Source organism: Ambystoma mexicanum, chromosome 12 (genome assembly GCF_040938575.1).
Source record: "Ambystoma mexicanum isolate Mex_15411 chromosome 12, UKY_AmexF1_1, whole genome shotgun sequence".
In the NCBI taxonomy this organism is placed as follows: Eukaryota; Metazoa; Chordata; class Amphibia; order Caudata; family Ambystomatidae; genus Ambystoma; species Ambystoma mexicanum.
The window spans coordinates 39140369-39163065 of NC_090936.1; the positions used below are offsets into that span (position 1 = coordinate 39140369).

At 47.0% G+C, this 22697-nt stretch overlaps 1 protein-coding gene across 8 annotated transcripts in view; it reads right to left on the reverse strand.

The window, feature by feature from the left end:
- Positions 1–9922, reverse strand: part of FOXP2 (forkhead box P2) — a 289073-nt gene extending 279151 nt beyond the window's left edge. For 2 of the 8 annotated variants that reach the window (XM_069627894.1, XM_069627892.1), the window contains exon 1: positions 9209–9922. The gene's annotated coding sequence lies outside the window, so the exon portion shown is untranslated. Of the gene's footprint in view, positions 1–8469; positions 8623–9208 lie in introns of those variants that run through there. The other 6 variants (XM_069627896.1, XM_069627895.1, XM_069627899.1 and 3 more) reach the window with 4 other exon arrangements.
- Positions 9923–22697: the final 12775 nt, after the last annotated feature.

The following is a 22697-nucleotide window of genomic DNA, read 5'->3' on the forward strand; positions in this document are numbered from 1 at the left end:
CCTCCTTGGTTACAGGGAGCACTTTAGTGCTGGCAAAGCGCTGCTGGGCCTCCTTGGTTTCAGGGAGCACTTTAGTGCTGGCAAAGCGCTGCTGTTCATCCTTGGTTGCAGGGAGCACTTAAGTGCTGGCAAAGCGCTGCTGGGCCTCCTTGGTTACAGGGAGCACTTTAGTGCTGGCAAAGCACTGCTGTTCATCCTTGGTTGCAGGGAGCACTTTAGTGCTGGCAAAGCGCTGCTGGGCCTCCTTGGTTACAGGGAGCACTTTAGTGCTGGCAAAGCGCTGCTGGGCCTCCTTGGTTTCAGGGAGCACTTTAGTGCTGGCAAAGCACTGCTGTTCATCCTTGGTTGCAGGGAGCACTTTAGTGCTGGCAAAGCGCTGCTGGGCCTCCTTGGTTGCCAGGAGCACTTTAGCTTGACTTAGTGTTCCTCCACAGCCCCTTGAGGCCGGCTTCTACCTGCAGGTGCCGCTGTTTCACAGTTTAAGGGCGCTGTTTCATGGCTATGTAGAAATACAGCAGAGGGATGGATAGGCCTGATTCATAGAGCGTGTTCCTAGGGGATTTCACCATTATAAAATGCTTCTGTGAATCAGGTCCTGTAGTGTGCAAAGGACACACAGCGAAAAGACATGGCTGCACACATGTTTCTGTAGATAAGAAATTGGCTATAATTGGAATGAATAGAAAGGCAGCCGGTTACAAAATGGCAGATGCCAAAGAAAATGAGGGCAACACGTAGAGTCACCCTCAGGCGACCAGATCCACTCCCAGTGGCTTCTCAGAGCAATGTCTCCAATGAGTGGCCAACTGTGGGAGTCTGGAAAATAAGCACAGCATTCGGGTCAGTTGGGTGGCTTCTGCTGACAAGTTTGCCGCCTAGCGTGAAGGCGGGCAAACTTCCAATAGAAGTTCACCCTGGGGCCTAGTGGGGCGGCATGATGGTGGCAGTCACTCACACACACACAGTCTGAGCAAATTGTTCCTAAACCTCTAGTGAACACAAAGTGTGCAGTGCCATCTTGATTGTTTTGTCGCACTGGCTACTGCACTCAAAGGAAACTGACCACACATTGGAATCGATGTCCCTGCACACGTGTGTGGCGGTTGCGGAGCGTTGAAATGACCGGACCGCCACGTGGGAGCAGTGAGCACTCAGTGTGTGTGTGAGCGTGCATGTATGTATACGCTCCATGTCCAGCTCAAGTGTCAGACAGCATATCTGATATTATATGCTGTCTTCCGGTGTGTATACGGTAGATTATTCTCTATAGCAGCACATGGTATGATAGGTTCTCTATAACGCGCCTCATACCCAGAGGTTTCTAAGCGCGGACCCAGGGATGGAACCTGTGGTGCTCCGTGGCGTCTTGCTTCCAAGGTCAGCACGTTGCCCCTGGGCTATCCTCCCCCGAGCAAATAAGAGCCATCGCTTTATGTCTAGGTGTTAATCGTAGAGAGAGTGTGAGTCGTTATGGGGGCATTTGGCCTTGCCAGTTTGGTGCCAAGACGTGTTCACTGATGTCTCCAGATTTGCCACCTACCAGGTGGCCTGACACTGAAAAGTAGATTAAATGTGGTAGCCTGCCACCCACACATGAAAGTAGGGGAAGAAAAGGGCCCTGCTGGAAGAGGGGAGAGTGCCGCGCACCCTGAAAAGTCAGCCGGGGGTCAGGCGGGTGTTCTCCCCATCACCCCCGCCACTGGAACTGAAAGGCGACTCGGTGTAACAGTATTTACTCGGCGAGCCGTGCTGCTACCAGGGCCGTAATGGAGGCGGCGGCGGCGGCCTCCGCAGCTTTACGCAAGAGTGAGTGAGGCATGAGGCGTTAGCCATGTGTTTGACATGTTTCAAATTGCTGTAATCCAGCAGTAAACACCCGCCGCCACTCCTGCCATTTCTCGCAGGCGTACTCCCGAGTAAAGCGCGCACAGTCGCTTATTACAGACACGAGTCGCTGGCTCCCCGGCGCGTTCGTGTTTATTTGGCATCCAGAGGTGGCCTGGTGTGTGTGTGTACGCACATAACAGGGTTGGGCAACTTTGGTGATGGGTCGTATGGTGCACCTGCCTCTTTTAATCGAGCGCCTTGAAACGCTTGCCTTGTGTATCGGCGCTTAATAAATAAACAGAGCCATGCCATCCTTCCCCTCCTAAGAAATGGCGTGTCTGCTATACCCAAAGGCGTGTATGTTACTATGTTATACTCCGCGTTACTTTTTTTTACAGAAAGTTCCTTCTGCAGACAGAGGAAGGCAACGAGAGTTAACTCTGCGGGCCACCGGGGCCATGTCTAGGGGTTTCCCAAGTCTTTCTTCTTTTTTCCCTGGACATAGCCCACTACATCCATATAAATGTAGCTTTCTGATGTGGGCAGACGTATTGATTATCTCGCCCCCCCCCCCCCCAGCCCCTCCGCAAAGCGCTCGGGTGCAGGAGAATCCATCGCAGTGTGGGGCAGCGCCCACACCCACAGGCCCCTCGCCTCCACACCGGCTTTCTGGGACTGCTGCCGACATTCCCACCCGTGCTGTCTGGTAGTGGTTATCTGCGGGCTCACAATCAAGAAGAAATGACAACACAAAACCCCGAACAAACTATTGGAATCGGTGACGTGTATCCCAGCTGCTGCAAACTTGCAAAGGTCCGAGGTCTCTGGGGCGGCCTGAGGGTTGACCTTAGCCAGCTCCCCTGCAAACTGCCGCAACGTCGCTGCCAGAAACCCCATCACAAGCAACTATCTTACAAAAACGGCCTTATCGGCCACAAATTGGACCTCAACGTCGACTCTTGCAGAAGGCCTGCCCGGGTCAAGGTGGCACAGCTGTGCCCAGAGCAACACACGAACTCTATAACAGACACGCACAATTGCAAAAACAAAGATTCGAGGATGTCACAACCACTTTCAAGGACGCCCTCTGTTTTGTGCGCAACCCCTCGGTGATTGGGGTGTGCACTTTCTGCACTGGCGCCTTCCAGACAGCAGCTGCAAACATGCAGTTGGGGAAAAAAGTGACCTTTTCAAAGTAGGGATAGTTGAGAAAACGGTGACCTCTGGCGCTTGTCAGTATTGTCTTTTTTTAATGTGGTGTGCATATTAGTGTATGTCTGATGGGACAGCTAATGCATTCCAGGGAACACAATGACACTGTTTAGCTCGGGCCGACGTTGATGTGAACACAGGGTGAGCTCTGCTGAAGGAGGACATGGGAGACCATGACTGCAGGCCATTTTGAGAAACGTTTCCCTTTCGGTCCCTTTTTTTTACTGTTATGCACTTTGCACCTAGAAATCAATTGCCACAGTAGAAAACAAGTCACACAAAAAATATCCCGGCAACATGCCCATACATTGTGTGTCATAGGACCCTGCTTATAGTCACTTTCACGATCCGAGCCTGGCTGCTAAAAGCAGCTGACTTTCTCATGCCCATTAATTAGTAAAGCAAGAAAAGCGGGTGAAGTCCATAATGCACCAGTTTCCTCTAAGAGGTGTCCCCAACTTCACCCCTTAAGATGTTTATATCACCGACACCATGGCCACGACATGGAGTTCGCATAGAAGTGTTGCGGGATGTGACATGTAAGTCAGTGCCACATACTGTGTGTGACTGTGGACAGTGCTGTGCAGGTGGCAATGCTAGCTCACTGAAGCAGCACTGTGGGGGTTGGCACTCAGAACTAAAGCGCACATATGTTCAGTGTTTCCCTGTCTATAGTGTGCTCGTAGTGTGTGGCCGGTAAACTGTTGGCACATGACATTCCAGTGTGCAGAACACCATGTAGTCGATTCTCGGCAATGTGCACATTAATGACAGCACACTAAGAGACCCTTGTGATTACACAATATACTTAAAGCAATGTGCATCTTGAATCCATGCACCTTCGCACGGTGTTTTGGGATGTGTGTGTACGCGCACCCACCACACATACACGCACGACATGCATGCAAGGGGAAACCTATCAAGCACTGACCGTTTGCTTACATGCTATTGATAAGAGCCTTTGGCTTTTTGACTTGCTGGACACACCTGGCTGAAATCTGGAACCCAAAAATTGCCTCTAGCCCCCCCCCTCCCTCCCAAATGAGAATTTGGGGCACATTCGTATGGGCATGAAGAAAATATATATATATATATATACATTTATTTATTTTGCAATTTGTATAGCTCATCCAACCCATGTAAATATATATATAACATGGATAATTTGCTGCTCTTTTCACACATATAAGAGCGTGTTAAAGTATTGCAAACCTCGTGCATGAGAGTGAGCAGGGTGCACGCTACAAGCAAACAGACAAGCCAGCCATGTTCTACACCATTTCACGAACATTGTAAATAAAGGAGGGCGCTGCAGACCATGCCTGATTCACAACTCTGTCCTGGGGGGTGAGCAGTACATACAAACTACATGTTGCATGTTAAGCTATGCTATGTTCCTGGGATGTGCACGGTCGCAAAGGCACTCTGGCAAATGTAAAAGAGGGGAGGTGGGTTGGGTAAGTGCCGCGAGAGGGAAAAGGCAAGGTGTCATTGCTGCTCAGTTGAAGTTCGGAAGTACCCCAGTACGGTGTCCAGGGTTCCAGGTGGTCCATATATTGTATTGTAGTTGTCACTTATATAGCGCCTTTTACCATTATTATAGTCTCAATGCGCTGGTGGTGGGAACGTCCTCGAGGACTGAAGTCCAGAGTGTTGGAGGTCGCAGCGTAGGATTAGAATGCGCGTGCACCTATGTGAAGTGCATAGAGAAGTTGTGGGCAAGCGGCATATTGTAGCCAAAGTACAGGACTTCACTCCAACAAGAGTTTGTTTGTGGACACCCAAAACCCAGAGTCCTACGCTTGACACAGCATCCTTCCACACAACAGCCACCTGCTGTGCGCCATGCACAGTGGGCTTCGAACGGACATTCTATATCACGGGGGGGGGGCAGACTTGCCCCTCATCCGGCTGCAGATCTAGGATGTTTTTTTATCACATTTGGCACTTCTTCTAGAGCAGGCCCCCGCCCCACCTCCCCCCTCTGCCAGCTACATTAGTATCAACTTATTGCAAAGCACCTGAAAATCAACCACAAAACTTTCAGAAAGAAAAATCACCAGCATTCTACTGGGCTGGGCTTTTGCTTGCACATCGGCCTATCTGTTTTGTTGCGGCTGACAGATGGTGACAGCACCTGTTATGTTAAAGGTTCTTATACCGCGCACTGTTGACAGCCACGTGGTCGCATGGCGCGCTACCTGTGCCGAACATCACACCAAGTGTCACCCCAAAACTCGCCAACGCCCACATCTTGAGCTTCCCACAGACCCTCAAGATCGTCGCTTCGAAGACAAGATCAGGTGTTTGCCTCGGTCTTGTTTAATTGCCTCACGGGGGAATGTGCTCTTTTTGTGTTTTGGTGGCCTTTCAAACGGCTGCTAAACAGAAGACTGCGACACTAACAAGAGTCGCCCAAACTTCCGCAGAAGCAGGTGAGTGGCTGTGCAGTTAATGACCGGAGCAGGCACGGGGCCGGCGCGCCTGCCACGGCTGCCGGAGTGATACGGAAGGCATAGCTCATCGTGACGTTTCCAGTTATTTCTCCTTGATTAGGGTCATTATGTTGGAAGGGTGATTTATGTCGCCCTTGCCTCGGCCCAGTCCTGCATCAATAGATCTTAATGAATTGGTAAATAAGCCTGAAGATCACACTTGACAACACAGAAACATTCCTCATTCACAGCCGACAAGATTTATGTAGCCAATTAGGACATAACAGGAGAAATTGCTCAGGAGAAAAAATAATCTTTCCAAAAGAAAATTAAGCAGGTCCGACCCCCGATGAAAGAGAGATAACCGATCGAGCTTATTAGGGCTTCAATCATCTTTTGTTCTTTTAAAAAGAAAACGTCCACGCAAAAGTTTGTGCGGCAGCACAATGCTACGTTTACTCCGCGGCTGACGATGGTACGCTCTTCGTATCCAACTTTAGTTTCGATCGCAACAAAGATCATTTTACCGGGTCTTCACCATCGCTTAAATGCCTTAGTTAACTGGCTCCCCCCCAGTGTGTGTCTCTTTGCTAGTCATTTGCAGTGTGTGTCTCTTAGCTAGTCATTTCCAGTGTGTGTCTCTTTGCTAGTCATGTCCAGCGTGTGTCTCTTTGCAGTGTGTGTCTCTTTGCTAGTAATTTCCAGCGCGTGTCTCTTTGCTAGTCATTTCCAGCGTGTCTCTTTGCTAGTCATTTCCAGCGTGTGTCTCTTAGCTAGTCATTTCCAGTGTGTGTCTCTTTGCTAGTCATTTCACTCTGCACCATCTGATGAAGTCGTGGACCGGACTTTCGGACTTTGAAAGCTAATGCATTGTACCATCTCAGCATAATATTTTCAGTTAGTCCAATACTATGTATCAAAACTTGCATCTTGTGCGGTGCCAAATAAAAGCAAGTGAAAATCCATGGGGCAGGGGGGGTTTGCGAGGGATGTCACTTCTTGCCCAGAAGAGCTGTCACACTGGGCATCCTTGGTTCCCACTTTCGTTGCCACAGTGCCAGCTGGTCGTCGTCGTCGTCCCCCACACCCCCCGCCCCCACTTTGTCGTTAAAAGAAAAGATTAAAGTGTCCATCCTGAAAAGGGAACCACAGCTTTGGAGAGGGGGGGAAAAAAACCAAAGTGCTTGGTGTGAAGAGCGGTAGAAAATGAAAGTAACGTGAAAGGGAAACAGCCCAAACCAGCTGGCTGCGAGCGTATGCAAATCAGCCTGCGCCGCTCGGCGGCGTCGTTTACGTCGATAATAGCCGCATCACCATTACAGCACGTGCAATTAAATTACATCACAATTAGCATTTCAAAGTGACTGCCTCAACTTTAAAAACAAATAGCCAATCGGCCTAACGAGCTGGGCTAATTGTTTTTGCACGCGCCCCAAACACAAGAGGCAGATAAATATAGGTTTTGGGAGCTACTGTTTGACGCCTGCTTTCGGAAAGGAGCGTGTGTGTGTGTGCAGAAAGTGAAAAGAGGAAGCGTTGCGTTTCGCTTCTAGACGCCTGAGCGCCTCGTTCGTGTACCTACAGTGGCAACTCGCCCTATGAAGCCATCACATTCTGCATTCGAGCATTATATCGCATGCCCCCCCCAACACCCGCCCCCCCCCCGCGCGACACGTCAACACAAGCAAAACGCCGCTCCTTTCCTCGCCCTTATGAATATTACAGTAAGCGGGACTGCCACCCCACCTGTGCCAAACAGCGCTCTGTAAAATCGCATTAACTCGCCATTTCAAGTTTTAAATACGAAGGGTGCCCAGCCAAGCTGTGTGGGGCTCCTGGGCAGCTGGGGGCACTGGATACTGGACACCAGTACCCGTGTAAACGTGCCCATGGATGCCAGTGCAGTGTGCCAAAGCAGGGGGTAAACTGGGTGGAATTACTGGTCAGTTATAAAGCAACAACGCACACACACACAGTCATTGGGAAGCTGGGCTGATGGGGCGCCGCGCTGCGTGCCTGGCAGTAAATGGGTGGTAGGGCGGCAAACGTCATTGCACTGATGCCCGAGCAGCTGTTGCCCCAAAGAGGGAAGCCCAGAATTACCCGGAAGCGGATGAAAGCCTCGTTACCTGCAGGTGTGCTGAATGCCAGGCTGGCCAGAGGAGAGCCTCCCTTGGTGTTTGTGCGGAGAGCCCGCCGCTGGCACTGGGCACAGGGCTGCTATTTGTGCCCTCGGCCCGACTCTGTTTATACGGGATGGCATCGTAAACAAGCGCGTCTCCCCCACCACACCGTCCGCCACGCACACTTTTAAATCACAAAACGTCCCCATCGGGCTATTATCGCTGCCCCGGGAAGGCCCAATCGGATCCCAGGCTCCGGGGCTGCCTCCCGGAGGGGCCGGAATGGTAATTTATGCGCCTGGCTACGCCGGAGGACATTATCGCCCAGAATGGCACGTCCTAAAACACTGCAGGGCGCGTATATCCCGCTGCAAGCACCGAGTTGGCCATGACCTCCCAGTCAGTTCAATAAAAGTATGTACACGTTTATTGCAGTGCACAGCCCCCGCACACGCTTAACAACACATAAACAAGATACACATCTGCTCTTACACGTCACTGCGCCGGGAGGCCCCCGAACTTGGGGTCAAACTCTCTTTTGAAAAGCTCGCGCCCTGATTCGTGAGATGGCCTTCCCCAAACCCTGGAGAGGACATGCGTTTTACACGCCGTGAAAGCAGAGCTCGCGGATTCAAAATACTGACGGCGAGGCCTGCTCCACTTCCCCTCCTTGGCCCCCAGAGCAGCTGGGATCAAAAGCTGCTTTTCAGGGGGCGGGGGCGCCCCCGTCCCACATGCATACACTGTGCCCCTAACGAGCTGCATTCCTGGCAGGGGGCGGGTGGGGGGGGGGTGATTTGACCAAACCTTCCGAAACCTCCCGCCGACAAACTCTCTGACAAGTGTTTTACCCCCCCGTAAAAGTTGCCTACCTGCCGGTGTTTCCGCAGGAAGCACCTACCCGGGCGCCACCTGGCCCGAGTCCGCGAACGCCTGAAGCCCGGAGCCTCCGGCAGACGGCGGATGCGGAAAAGAGGGGGGGGACTGTCAGATGCACCCCAGGCAACTAGTTACAGCAGCAGCTACACCACTCACAGCAGCGCCCCTGCCTCCCTGGCTGAAAACATTCTGCGGCGTGCAATTAAAACGCATCAAGCAGGCAACCGCGATTGCTTTGGCGTCCGCGGACAATCGTGCAGGGAAAACCCTCAACATTTAATCACTGGAGTATGTCTTTGGTGAGCAACGTGAGGGGCGACAAAGGTTCACGGCTGAGCCAGCGTGCCTACCATAATCTCCCTAAAGCAAGTGCTGCTTAATTTGCCCTGTTTATTTATTTATTTTCCTGGTTGGGGGTGTGGGTGAACCTCCCAAGTTTTTAGTGAGCTTCTGCGCGTGTGGTAAACACGTCCCTTTCCTCCCTTATTAGGGCAAGCTTCTCACTAGACACAGCACGCTTGGAACGTCTCCAAAAGCTTTTGCAGTTTACAGCCCCGGGAAGTATTTTAACACACAAGAAAGACACACTTCACACAACCGCAGCAGCGCACCCCGGGAGGACGGCCCCACAAGCAACTTCGCATCCCAACCACTTCACAAATGACACTTTTGTCCGGGCAGATGTTAATCAAGCAGCCAGCCTTTGAAGCCCAGACAGCAGCAATTACTAACCTTAATGGAAATCACAGGACTCCTCCAGTCTCCCTGGCAGCATTTTCGGGGGATGATGTATTAGGATATTTACAGTAATGTAAACACAAGCACACGGGCAGTGCAATGGAAACTGTCCAGCTAATGGTGTTTGTCAATCCTTTGTCAATTTCGCTGCCCGCCACAGATGTTTTCTGAGCTGCTTCACCCAAAAAAAAAAAAAAAGAGAAAAGAAACACACAGGACTGGGGCTAGCAGAGAAGAAAGACTTTCTCTCTCTCTCCCCCCCCCCCTGAAGAAGAAGAGTACAAAGCCGGGACTGTACACAGCAGCAGAGGCAAAGGGCGGTCCGTCTGCCGCCGGCTCGCAGCGCCACATGGAGTTTTAAGATTTGCTGCTGCAGGTAGCCAGCCACTGTTTGTGGTGTTCAACTGCATCAGCATAAAAGGAGGAGGGGGTGGGGTGGCGGGGGGGTTCCACACCTCAGTAAAAACCACAGCCAGCACGCTCCAAACACATGGCAGTAAATCACAGCTTGTTTCATTTTTTTTCTTTTTTTTTTTGCGCCGTCCTTTTTTTTTCCAGCTCCTGGAATTCTTTTTTTTGTAAAGATGCCCCTCTAGGCCAGCGTGGTGCCATCTCTCGCTTTCCCTGGCTCCCCCCCTCCGGTGCACGACTGCTTGAACTCCCAGCTGCCGGCAGCATAGGACACGCTTCCTCCTCGCATTACCCCCGGCCCCCCCAGTGCCGCCGAGGAACGCATTTTAAGCACGACCCTCCTCAGACGCCGTCTTCCCCCCTCACTGCTTGCTTTAAGAAAGTGCGCACACGGAACACATCTGCCGCACTTTTCCAGAGCACTGAAATTCTAAACTGGGTGTGGGGAGGAAGGAAGGGGGGGGGGGCGAATATGCACTTAAAACAACCGGCCCTTAATAGCAGCGAATCCAGGCAGTCCTGGCACGTGATGGCAGGAACTTTCACTTTTCACCTTTGACCCCTGAAACCTAAGCTATGCCCCTTCCAGAAAAGAAAGTCCAAACATGCAGGCATTTCAGTAAACACTAGCATGTGTGCACCTAAAAAATACATAATGAAACAGTAAACAAGTATTAAGAGTGGTGAGTCCAAAGAGGGATTGTGAACATAGCGGTTTGAAATCAACATTAATGTTGAACATTAATGAATGACCTACGCAAATGAGAAACAACACTTACCTTATACAGTCCAGCACGTGCCTTGTCAGGAATGTTCATGCGCTATGAGGACGGCATGCGTGCATTGAGAGTAAATAGTTCATGTTGCTGCTTTAAGCCATGCTGTCGCTGCCGTTCACAACATGAGTGTGTGTGTTTTTCCCTTGACAAATGTGAAAGACACAACCGTCCAGAACCAATACGCGCCGCCCTCGGTTATCGCATCATTCTAATACACATTTCAACACCAACATGTTTACAGTCACCAAAAAAGCTCCTCAGCAAAACTGCCTTATCAACCTGCGAGCCTACGCAGTGGCCATTAACACCGAGTTCGCGAACCCGGACTCATTTCCAAATGCAAAAGTAAAAAAAAAAGGTACTCCTGACATTCAGAAATGTTATAAATATGTAAATGATGTATTTTAAGTAAAATATTTGCATCCCCCGTTCCTCCTTCAGGCTTTTGAACTTCCAAGGTCAACAGGGACAAACAATAGGACTAGTGTCTCTTTGCAAAAAAGGCCGGGCTTGCTGTCTGCAAGCTATGGTGTCATTTCCATAGCAACCCCCTAACTATTAATTTTCAATTAAAGCAGACACAAAGCAGACAGCCTCGGGCTGGCAGACGATGTCAAGAGCCCCTCTCTGTAGGCAGCCGTTTCACACAGCTATCAAGCGCTAGGAGCCTCCGCCACAAGGCTGCGGCGCGCGGGCACGTCAAGTTTGGCTGGTTAAATTGGCATTAACCTTCAGTTTAGGCCTAAATAATTCATAGCAGGTTCTTGCCTGGCACCCATACAAAAAAAAACCGTTCAAAAACACATTGGGCCTCATTACGACCCAGCCGGTAAGGGATTACCGTTAAGGGATTACCGGTACCGGTAAGGTATTACCGGTACCGGTAATCCCTTACCGCCCTATTCCCAGGTCCCTTTGTGGGTCTTCCCTTAACGGCTGGTTTTACCAGCCGTTAAGGGCGGGACCCGCAAAGGGACTTTGGAGGTAATAACGGTACCGTTATTACCGCCTTCCCCATTCCCATTGAGCCCTATGGGGGCAAACATGGGAATGGGGAAGGGCCATGGTGAATGGGGAATTACCGCCCCCCCAACCTTGGAATGGGGCAGTAATTGCTTCATTCACCAGGGCGGAATCGGTAAGGTACCGGCGGCAACCATGGCGCTAACAGCGCCATGGTTACCGCCTGGGTCGTAATGAGGCCCACTGCATCTGTTGCACGCATTTAAAAACCTCACGGCGTAAACAACTGACCAATTCATTATCCACGCCCTCATCGCTCATGTGTTCTTAGAGGGCTGCAGTACCTGCTTTCTACTTTTTTTTCTCCAAAACATCCCCAGAGTTGTTTCCTAGCACACATCTGTGTTTTAAATTGGATGCTCCAATTAATATTATATCTGTTATGCTAATTTCTTGAATATTGTCCAGCGTTATTCATTTAGCACAACAATTATGTACACAGTTTCCCTCTTCGGATAGTGGTGCTCACGTGGCTAAGCAGGAACTTTCCGGGTCTGCCACTCAACAATTTCTCTCAGAGTTGTTGGGAGCGGAGAGGCCTGGTACTTCCGCCACAGTCAGCTCTGCGGCGGCCATTTTTATGAGTATACGTTCCCTAGTTTAGAGTGTACAGCGGCACTTGTAGAAAGTCACACGTTGCTGGGCCAATCGTTTTTTGTTGTTGTCAAGTAACACTAAGTGAACAGCAATTCAAATTGTAGCTCCTCTTGTCAAAGATGGCCGCCAGGAGCGCTGCTTAGCTCCAGAGTTCTACTGGAGAGTATGGCGAGAAAGCAAGTTCTGTTGTGACTTATGTTTCACCATGGCACATTTTGTTCCAATCTCTTATCAGGTAATATTGGAGGAATTTCCCCATGCTCCTGAAGACACCCACCATGGTTGTGTGGTCACTGGGAAGCTGCTCTAAGTTGCTGAGTCTCTGACAGTCCCACGGCGGGGCTTAGAGCGGGGGGGGCGGGATCCGCATCCGTCCCAAGGAACGTGCAGTGCAAGAAAAATTGGAAGCGAAGGAGAAAAGACGAGTAGAGTAGACTAGAGAAAAGTAGATAGGGGTGTTGTGCATGAGTAACACCACTTTTGAAATGTTTAAGGGTCCGGGGTGGTGGTTTTGTGAGAATAGACGGAGAGTGGATGCCGCTGCGGCCATGGTTGCATGCCCCTGTAACACCTTTGGGTCCTGTTATCCCACTCAAGCAGAGAGTGTTATCATCAGTCCTGCTAAATTGTTTTCTTTGTTGTGATTTTTTTTATTATATTGTGTATTTTATTATAACATTTCTTACATTTTATGTCCTATGTGTGTCATACCAGGAGACCGAAAAATTAATTGAGATGATATGGTATGATAGGTTATTTATAACATGCTTAATATCCAGAGGTTTCTAAGCACGGATCCATGAACTCGAACCAGTGGTGTTCCGTGTCATCTTGCTTCCAAGGTGAGCACGTTGCCCCTGAGCTATCCTCCCGAGATTGTTTCACTAGATTTAAACAAATTAAAAATCTTTTTCTGACAAATATTTTTTCTACAATAAAATCTCCCCTGAAAAATTCTACTAAAATCACTACTCTGTTTAGAGCATATAGGAAGAAACTAGTATACATTTTGGAGGCATGGCACCGTGGTAATAATGTTTTATATCATCCCAAAGAAACATTTCTAATATAGATATTATAGTGTCCTCAGTTCCCGCAGGGGTTTACATTTAGGTATGTACACTGTTTGTATGTTCAAAATATGAAACAGCAAATTCACCATATAGGGGTTTTCTGTTTCTGCATCTACCCAGCTCAGATAAAAGTAATGACAAAACAGGTTGTGCGCCTGGTACCGTTTGATTGAAACAATCAGTGACACAGAGGTACTTTTCTTTCTAATCTTCAAAATACTTGTGCATGTGCCACCTCTTCTCCTGACTCCAGAGACATCTTACGTCTTTCTCTAGTGTTTTCTGTAGGACTTATGCTTAAAATTATAGCATGGCTGAATCTGACACCATCAGCTTTACAGAGGACCAGTCACAAGTAGCATTGACAGGCCTTTCTCTATTTGGTAATATCTCTGAGGAACCAAGTGCATGTGCTCGTGTGCCGGCCGACTACATTATTCCATTTAAAAAGACAAGATTTCAGACAGAGCTCCATGGTCACATCCATGGTTCCAAGTCAAAGGATGACCATGCCGTTTTCCTAGAAGATGTTGCTTGCAAAATTGAGATCGGTCAGATAACCGTGAATTGCAGTCGTTGTCTGATGGTCCATACCATAAATCACACGCAACGTTTGAGTATTACGTAACTGAAAGATCCTGCTCTCTTGTAATGGACATTCTTGGAAAGTACACCTTTAACTGATGCCAAAGGCCAGCTTAGTAAAATCAACAAAGAGATGGACATGTGAAAAAATGTTGCCTTAAAAAAAGAAATTTGCTGAACGGCAAAAGATATCAGTGAGTTCAGTAAGGGGGCGACTTATCCTAACTCAACATTTAGATGGGAAGAATAATTTGGTGCTGTCATAATAAGGGAAGAAAGATCAGTTATCCCACATTTATTGATTCTGTCTCTGAGTCACCTGGAAGTAACTCGAATGAAGAAGGGACAACTGTTAGCTTTAATGAAAGAGGAAGACAGAATAATATCGGCCAACACATTTGTCAGGAACAGAATACAGGAGAAATCAGCAACAGATTCAGACATCCCCAAATAAGGGGGCATATAAGTGAGGAGTATCCCCATTTGCAACCTACTTATGACCAGGATTAATGAGCCTGATTTTTGTTCCAACTCTGGCAATAACTACGTCAGAATTGGAGCTGAACATGTTTGAGAACTTTTTCACCTTGTAGTATTCTTTTAATCCGGAAACTCTCAATTTAGTAAATGTATCAGGGCTTCAACCAAACTCAACATTCACACCAGCTGATCAGAGTATGCCACCTCAATTAATAGCTTTTGAGAAAAAAGAACTCTCTGCCATACAAGACATTTATCTTAAGACTCGGTATGCAGCGCCTAACCTATCTAATGGTGAAAGAGTTGTGTTGCAACTTATAGGTAATGGGACACTTATTATTAAACCAGCGGATGAGAATAGTAGGATTACAATATTTAGAACAATGAACAATTTACTTACATTTTTGTTATCAATTTTAAATTTATTAGAAAAAAGCCTTGATAGCTTTGATCATTAGATCAACTTACAAAAAAACTCAAAAGTTTGATAGGGAGTCGAGAAAAAGTATCTATGTAAACTGAGAAAAGACAATTTATCCAGATAAAGTGGTAGATATGAGGAATACAAAAGATCCATTGATGAAGAATAAAGAATGGCACAATTAAAGAGGTAAAAATCAAAGCAAAAATTGGATAATAGTAATAGATTAGAAACAAACAAATCAGAAAAGATTGAACATAAAAGGAAATTGAATTGAAAAAATATTCATTCAGCAAATCACCAGATTATGAGAAAATAGATGATTCGTGTAAACCAGAAATATAGGAAGCATGAGCTGCATCAGTTCCCCCCAAACCATATTAATTTGGTAAGAGATGAAAATACTATTAAAGGAGAGTGCTCCTGTAGGGAAAAGTAAAGGAAGATTGAGACTGGCAAAACCAGGGCATGAATTGCTGAAAAGGAGCCTGTCTTTACTTACATATAGTGCATTTATTCTCCTAAAATAAAAGGAAAGTGTGGTTGTCATGCATGCTGGACATATCTCTGGACCTGGAACAACCTCTCCATACAGAATGAGTTACGCCCATAGAACCGCTAGACCGCTTATTCTAAATGGAGGTTGTTTGATGCATTGCCAGGAAAATGACGTCTGCATTTTTAACGTCGTTAAATTCACGTGACTTAGTTCCGTCACGTGTGTTATGGCAGTACGTACATAAGCAGCGTGGAAACGTCCTTGCTGCTTCTGATTGAATCATTTTGGCGTTTTGTGTCTGAACCTTTGACCTGCGTCCTCGCATTCCCTTCAGCAACTTCTTTGGCCTTTTGTAGCGTGTTTTCCTCCACACGCTAACTCCTTGAGCCATGTATCCTGTTCGCATTCATATCCACACGCGAACGCTGTCTCCAAGCGCGGCTGTCCTGGGCTGCGTGTATCCTGTCCGCATTCATATCCACACGCGAACGCTGTCTCGAAGCGCGGCTGCCCTGAGCTGCGTGTATCCTGTTTGTGTGCCAAATCTCCACGTAGACGCTGTCTTCAAGCGCGGCTGTCCGGGGCTGCGTGTATCCTGTTCACGTGCAAATCTCCACGTGGACGCTGTCTTCAAGCGCGACTGTCCTGGGCTGCGTGTACTCTGTTCTGTTCGAGTGCAAATCCACACGTGGAAGCTGTTTCCAAGAGCGGCTGTCCTAGGCTGCGTGTACTCTGTTCACGTTAAAATCCACACGCGGGCGCTGTCTCCAAGCGCGGCTGTCCTAAGCTGCGTGTACTCTGTTCGCATGCAAAATCCACACACGGACGCTGTCTTCAAGCACGGCTGTCTTGGGCTGCGTGAACCTTGTCACGGGCACTCCTGCACGTGGATTTCTGAACTATTTAAACGTATATTCGACTAGCACGGACTGTTTTGCTTTGGAGTGAACCTCTGGCACCTGTGATAGTTAACAGGTGAACTTTCTATTTTCTGTTCTTCGTGGGATAGGAAGTATTTCATTAACTAATGGAAGGTGATTGTGCACAGTACTTTGGACGCTATCCTGTGGTGCACCAACCCGGTATCTAGCGTGAGCCTCGTGCCGTTTGGGATAAGTCTCCCTTACTAATCTTCCCTTCCTTTTGTCGTTGGTTCAACTCCTGGTTTTCTTCAAGAGACTTTTGTTGGATACTTCAGTTCTAGCCATAAGGTCAGTGTTTTGAATTAATGCTAATACTGTGCTATCATAGTGAGTTGAGTTGGGGCAGTTTCTTATGATACTTTATCTATCCTAGGCTGACTTCCTATACAATACCCATGCCCTTTCCAGTGATCCATCTCTCTGCCTGTTCACCAGTCAGAGAGTTGTATCATTTGGAAGGTCTAATTTGACTTCACTACTATCAAGTCGTGTGAACAAGGATCCGGAAGAGCCCTACCAACTGTATCCTTTTTTGGTTACCGTATCCTTTTCAATTGATACATTGGTGATTTATGACAGAATCAGAAGCCATGGAGGGTACGGATACTTTAAATGTTTTGACTCAGTTAATCACCGACTTGAGAAATGAAATGATTACAGCACAGGACATGCTACGGCATCGAATGGATGTTATGCAAGATGCCATGCATGCCACTCCTCAGGGAGCACGGGTTCCAGTAGCCACTGCATCTGGATCTGGGACTACGGCACCATCATTATCACAGGAAACTCTTAAAGTGGTATGCCAACACAGTTTCCCTTGGCTCCCCTGGAAAGGTTCACAGGTGATCCTAAAACCTATAGAACTTTTGTTAATCAGTGCCGACTCCATTTCCTTTGCCGGCCTAATTCGTTTCCCGACCTAACTACTAAAGCAGCATTCGTGCTTTCCCATTTGGGGGGTACAGCTGCTGCTTGGGCTAATCCTTTATTGGAATCAAATAGCCCCTTGTTGTACGATTGCGATGATCTTCTGGCTGCTATGAGTAAAGTCTTTGATATGCGCTACACTACTCAAGCCACAGATCTGGAGTTGCCGAGTCTACAACAAGGCAGTCAACCTCTGTTGGCTTACATCGCCCGATTCAACCAATTAACAGCCGAAACCCAATGGCCTGAAGACAAGAAGACGGCTGTTTTCTACAAGGGTCTTTCAGAAGAACTCAAAGACGCCTTGTCCACGGTCCCAGTGGTTCCTACAGGTTTCTCAGAATTTCTCGATTTGATTCTACACATTGATGCCCGAAGAAATGCTCGGAAAGGAGAGAGAAAAACTTTCCTGTAGGCACCTGTTCGTTCTGAGGCACCGGCAGCTTCTTCGAATGATCCTGAACCAATGCAAATTGATGCTGTGAGAGGCCGGTTGTCTAGAGCAGAAAGAGGGAACCGAAGAAAAAACCATTTATGTATGTATTGCGGTTCATCCGAGCATTTACTATCGGCATGTCCTAAAAAAACAGTTAAGCCTTTGGGAAATGCCAAAACTCGACAGTAGCAGGAGTCCCTGTGTCGAGTGTTACATCAGACTCCTATACCATTCCAGCGCACGCACCTATAGCTGTTGAGGTGACTTTACGTTTTGATGATCAAGAATTGGTTTCCAAGGCTATGGTTGATTCTGGAGCCACTAATAATTACATCGATATCACATATGCCAAGAAAGGTTCTATACCCCTTGTAAACAAGAACAAACCTGAAACAGTTAATACTGTGGATGGATCGGTCTTGATTTCCGGTATGGTAAGTCAGGAGACTGTACCTATTCAGATGACTTTATTAAATGGTCATTCGGAGGAAATAGTCTTCAATGTCATTGCGGCTCCTCAGTACAAAATATTACTTGGGCTTGCTTGGTTGACTCTTCATAATCCCGCCAATGACTGGGTTACGGGATTGATCCAATATCCTTCCGTTTTTTGCAATGAACATTGCTTTACCAGTCAGGAGGTGTCAAATAAATCACATATTTTGGCCTCTATGGAGGGAATTTCCACTATTAGTGTGGTACATCAGAGCGGTACACACATACCAAGTGAATATACAGATTTTGCTGATGTTTTTGACAAAGGCCAGGCAGAACAGCTGCCTCCACATAGGCAGTATGATTGTCCAATTGAACTAATTCCTGGAGCTAAAATCCCTACTGGTCGATTCTATTCTTTAACTCCCAAAGAAGATGGTGTCTTGAAAGAATACATCGATAAAGCTCTTGATATGGGATTTATACGGCCGTCTCAATCGCCTGCTGCCTCTCCTTTATTCTTTTTTTCCGAAGAAAGAAGGAGATTTAAGGCCCTGCATTGATTACAGGGCTCTTAACGACATCACCATAAAGAATCAGTACCCTTTACCACTGATCAATGTTCTGTTAGATCAATTAGGATCTTCCAGGTGCTTCTCTAAATTGGACTTGCGCGGAGCTTACAATCTGGTTCGTATTCATGAAGGCGATGAATGGAAGACCGCTTTTAAGATGCGGTACGGCCTTTATGAATATTTAGTGATGCCTTTTGGTCTTTGTAATGCTCCCGCCACATTTCAGTTCTTCATGAACGATATCTTCAGAGATATGATGGACCAATTCGTGGTGATTTACTTAGATGACATTTTGATATATTCATCGTCTTTTCCAGAACATGTTAAACACGTGTTAGGTGTCTTACAAAGACTCAGAGGGAACACGCTCTTTGTTGAAGCCGAGAAATGTGTCTTTCATACACAAGAAGTGGAATTTCTGGGTTACGACATTACCAATCAAGGTGTTCGAATGAGTCGTTCCAAAGTGAAGGCCATATTGAATTGGCCCATTCCACACAATGTCAAGTCATTACAGTCATTCCTAGGTTTTGCGAATTTTTATCGCAGATTTATTCGTTCTTTCTCCAAAACAGTGGCCCCATTGACAGCTTTAACTAGTTCCAAAGTTCCATTCTGTTGGAACCAGAATGCCCAAGCATCTTTTGAGATGTTAAAGGAAGCATTTACCACTGCACCTGTACTTCAACATCCTGATCCGGATTGTCAGTTTATCGTTGAAGCAGATGCTTCCAGTGTCGCTACAGGAGCTGTACTTTCGAAAGTTTGCACAGAAACCAAGGAGGAGCATCAAGTTGCTTTCTTCTCTCGTAAGCTTACCCCATATGAACAGAACTATACTGTCACTGAGCGGGAATTACTTGCGATCAAGGATGCTTTTCGAGAATGGCGACATCATCTTCTTGGGGCAAACATCAGGTGCTGGTGTACTAGGATCATAGAAATCTTCAGGCATTCAAAACTATGAAATGTCTTACAGCTAGACAGGCCAGATGGCATGTCCTTTTTGCTCAATACAATTTCCAGATTACTTATCGCCCTGCCAGACAACATGTCAAGTCGGATGCTTTGTCTCGCATCGGTGAAGAGATGAAGGAAGAACCATTGGTGCAAAATAAGTTGTTGGCAGATCAGTGATATGCAGTTGTGCTGCACAACCTTCCCTAAAAAACGAGTTACAGGAGTGGGTGAAACAAAATCCACAATTGATTCAGGGATTGAATCTTGATATACAAAATGGTTTGCCTTTCACACAAGGAGTGCTCTATCTACCAACTGATACCACTCGGAACAAGGCCCTCAGTTGGGGTCATGATTCCTTGATTGCAGCCCATCCTGGACAGAAGAAGACCCTAGAGTTGCTTAAAAGATGGTGTTGGTGGCCGTCCATAACACAAGAGGTTATAAATTATGTTTCAACATGTTCTCTATGCATTCAATGCAAGAACACTCCTGGCAAACCAACCAGTGGGTTTACTCCAGTCCCTACCTGTTCCTCAAAAACCATGGGACATGATATCAATGGATTTTGTGGTAGAACTTCCAAGAAATAATGGCTACGATACCATATGGGTTGTGGTGGACTACTTTACAAAATTGGCTCTTTTTGTATCCCCTTATTGGTTTACCAACAGCTGCTGGTCTGGCTGATTTATTAATCCGGCATATATTCCGTTTTTTTGGTCTACCTTCAGTGATAATTACTGACAGGGGCTCACAATTTGCGTCACGTTTTTGGAGAGCACTAAATTCGGCATTACTAATTGATGACAGGATGTCTAGTGCTTATCACCCTCAAACGGACGGACAGACTGAGAGAGTCAATAGCACTATAGAACAATTTCTGCAATGTTTGTGCCTGCAGTTTCAGTCAGATTGGCACAATGTCCTGCCGGCAGCAGAGTTTGCCTATAATAATTCTTACCATAGTGCCATAGGTACTTCGCCTTTCTATGCTCTGTATGGGCAACACCCCGATCCATTCCTTTGGATTCCAGTTTATCTTTGAATACTCCTGCAGCAGGACATAATATTAGAGATCTAAAGAGTCTACAGACGAAAGTTAAGCAGCAATTGGAGCAAGCTAAAAAACGAGATAAGACCTATGCCGATGCTCATAGAATCCCTGCACCTGTCTACAAAGCAGGTATGAAGGTATGGCTGTCCACTAAAAACTTGAGGATACCCAGTAAAAAGAAATTGTTGCCTAAGTACATCGGGCCATATGAAGTGCTCCACGTTATAAATCCGGCTGCTGTCCGTCTGGCATTGCCACAATGATGGCGAGTGCATCCTGTATTCCACGTGTCACTCATCAAACCATGCTCTGATGCTACTAGATTGCCTATACGGCCTGTTACTATTTCTGTGAAAGGTTCAGACGAATATGAGGTACCGGACATACTGGACATGAGGCTACGTTCTGGTAAGCCGTATTATCTGGTGGATTGGAAAGGCTATGGTCCTGAGGATAGATCCTGGGAACCTCTGTCCAACATTCATGCTCCTGCTTTATTAAGGCGATTCCACTCGAAAAGGGGAGCGGTTGCTTCTTTGGGGGGTGGCACTGTCATGCATGCTGGACATACCTCTGGACCTGGAACAACCCCTTCATACAGAATGAGTTACGCCCATAGAACCGCTAGACCGTTCTATTCTAAATGGAGGTTGTTTGATGCATTGCCAGGAAAACGACGTCTGCATTTTTCACGTCGTTAAATTCACGTGACTTAGTTCCGTCACGTGTGTTACGGCAGTACGTACATAAGCAGCGGGGACACGTCGCTCACTGCTTCTGATTGAATCATTTTGGCGTTTTGTAGCTGAACTTTTGACCTGCGTCCTCGCATTCCCTTCTGCTACTTCTTTGGCCTTTTGTAGCGTGTTTTCCTCCACACGCTAATTCCTTGAGCCTTGTATCCTGTTCGCGTTCATATCCACACGCAAACACTGTCTCCAAGCGCGGCTGTCCTGGGCTGCGTGTATCCTGTTCGTGTGCCAAATCTCAATGTGGACGCTGTCTTCAAGCGCGGCTGTCCGGGGCTGCGTGTATCCTGTTTGCGTGCCAAATCTCCACGTGGACGCTGTCTTCAAGCGCGACTGTCCTGGGCTGCGTGTACTCTGTTCTGTTCGAGTGCAAATCCACACGCGGAAGCTGTTTCCAAGCGCGGCTGTCCTAGGCTGCGTGTACTCTGTTTGCGTGCAAAATCCACATGCGGGCGCTGTCTCCAAGCGCGGCTGTCCTAGGCTGCGTGTACTCTGTTCGCGTGCAAAATCCGCACGCGGACACTGTCTTCAAGCATGGCTGTCTTGGGCTGCATGAACCTTGTTGCGTGCACTCCTGAACATGGATTTCTGAACTATTTAAACGTATATTCGACTAGCAAGGACTGTTTTGCTTTGGAGTGAACCTCTGGCACCTGTGATAGTTAACAGGTGAACTGTCTATTTTCTGTTCTTCGTGGGATAGGAAGTATTTCATTAACTATTGGAAGGTGATTGTGCACAGTACTTTGGATGCTATCCTGTGGTGCACCAACCCGGTATCTAGCGTGAGCCTCGTGCCGTTCGGGATAAGTCTCCCTTACTAATCTTCCCCTCCTTTTGTCGTTGGTTCAACTCCTGGTTTTCTTCAAGAGACTTTTGTTGGATACTTCAGTTCTAGCCATAAGGTCAGTGTTTTGAATAAATGCTAATACTGTGCTATCATAGTGAGTTGAGTTGGGGCAGTTTCTTATGATACTTTATCTATCCTAGGCTGACTTCCTATACAATACCCACGCCCTTTCCAGTGATCCATCTCTCTGCCTGTTCATCAGTCAGAGAGTTGTATCATTTGGAAGGTTTAATTTGATTTCACTACTATCAAGTCGTGTGAACAAGGATCCGGAAGAGCCCTACCAACTGTATCCTTTTTTGGTTACCGTATCCTTTTCAATTGATACATTGGTGATTTATGACAGTGGTACTTCGATGTATTAAAACACTTAGGTACTTTACTGTACTTTACTGTACTCTGCAAAAAAGAAATATGATCCTGTGAAATGCACAGCAGAGCTACACTTCAAATAAATAAGGAATAACACCCCCTGCAAATAATGTGGGGCAAAATGCAAAAAACCCAATGAACAATCAGTTATTTCTACATGTACCTGGAAAGGGTTGCCATGTCATTTCAAATGAGCATACTATTGTACAACTTTTTTGTTTTTATTATTGTTATTTTTAGTTTGATTTACAATATTTACAACATTCCTTTATATCAATACATTTGTTACAAAAAAGAAAAGAAAATATTTTTTTCATTCATATAATAG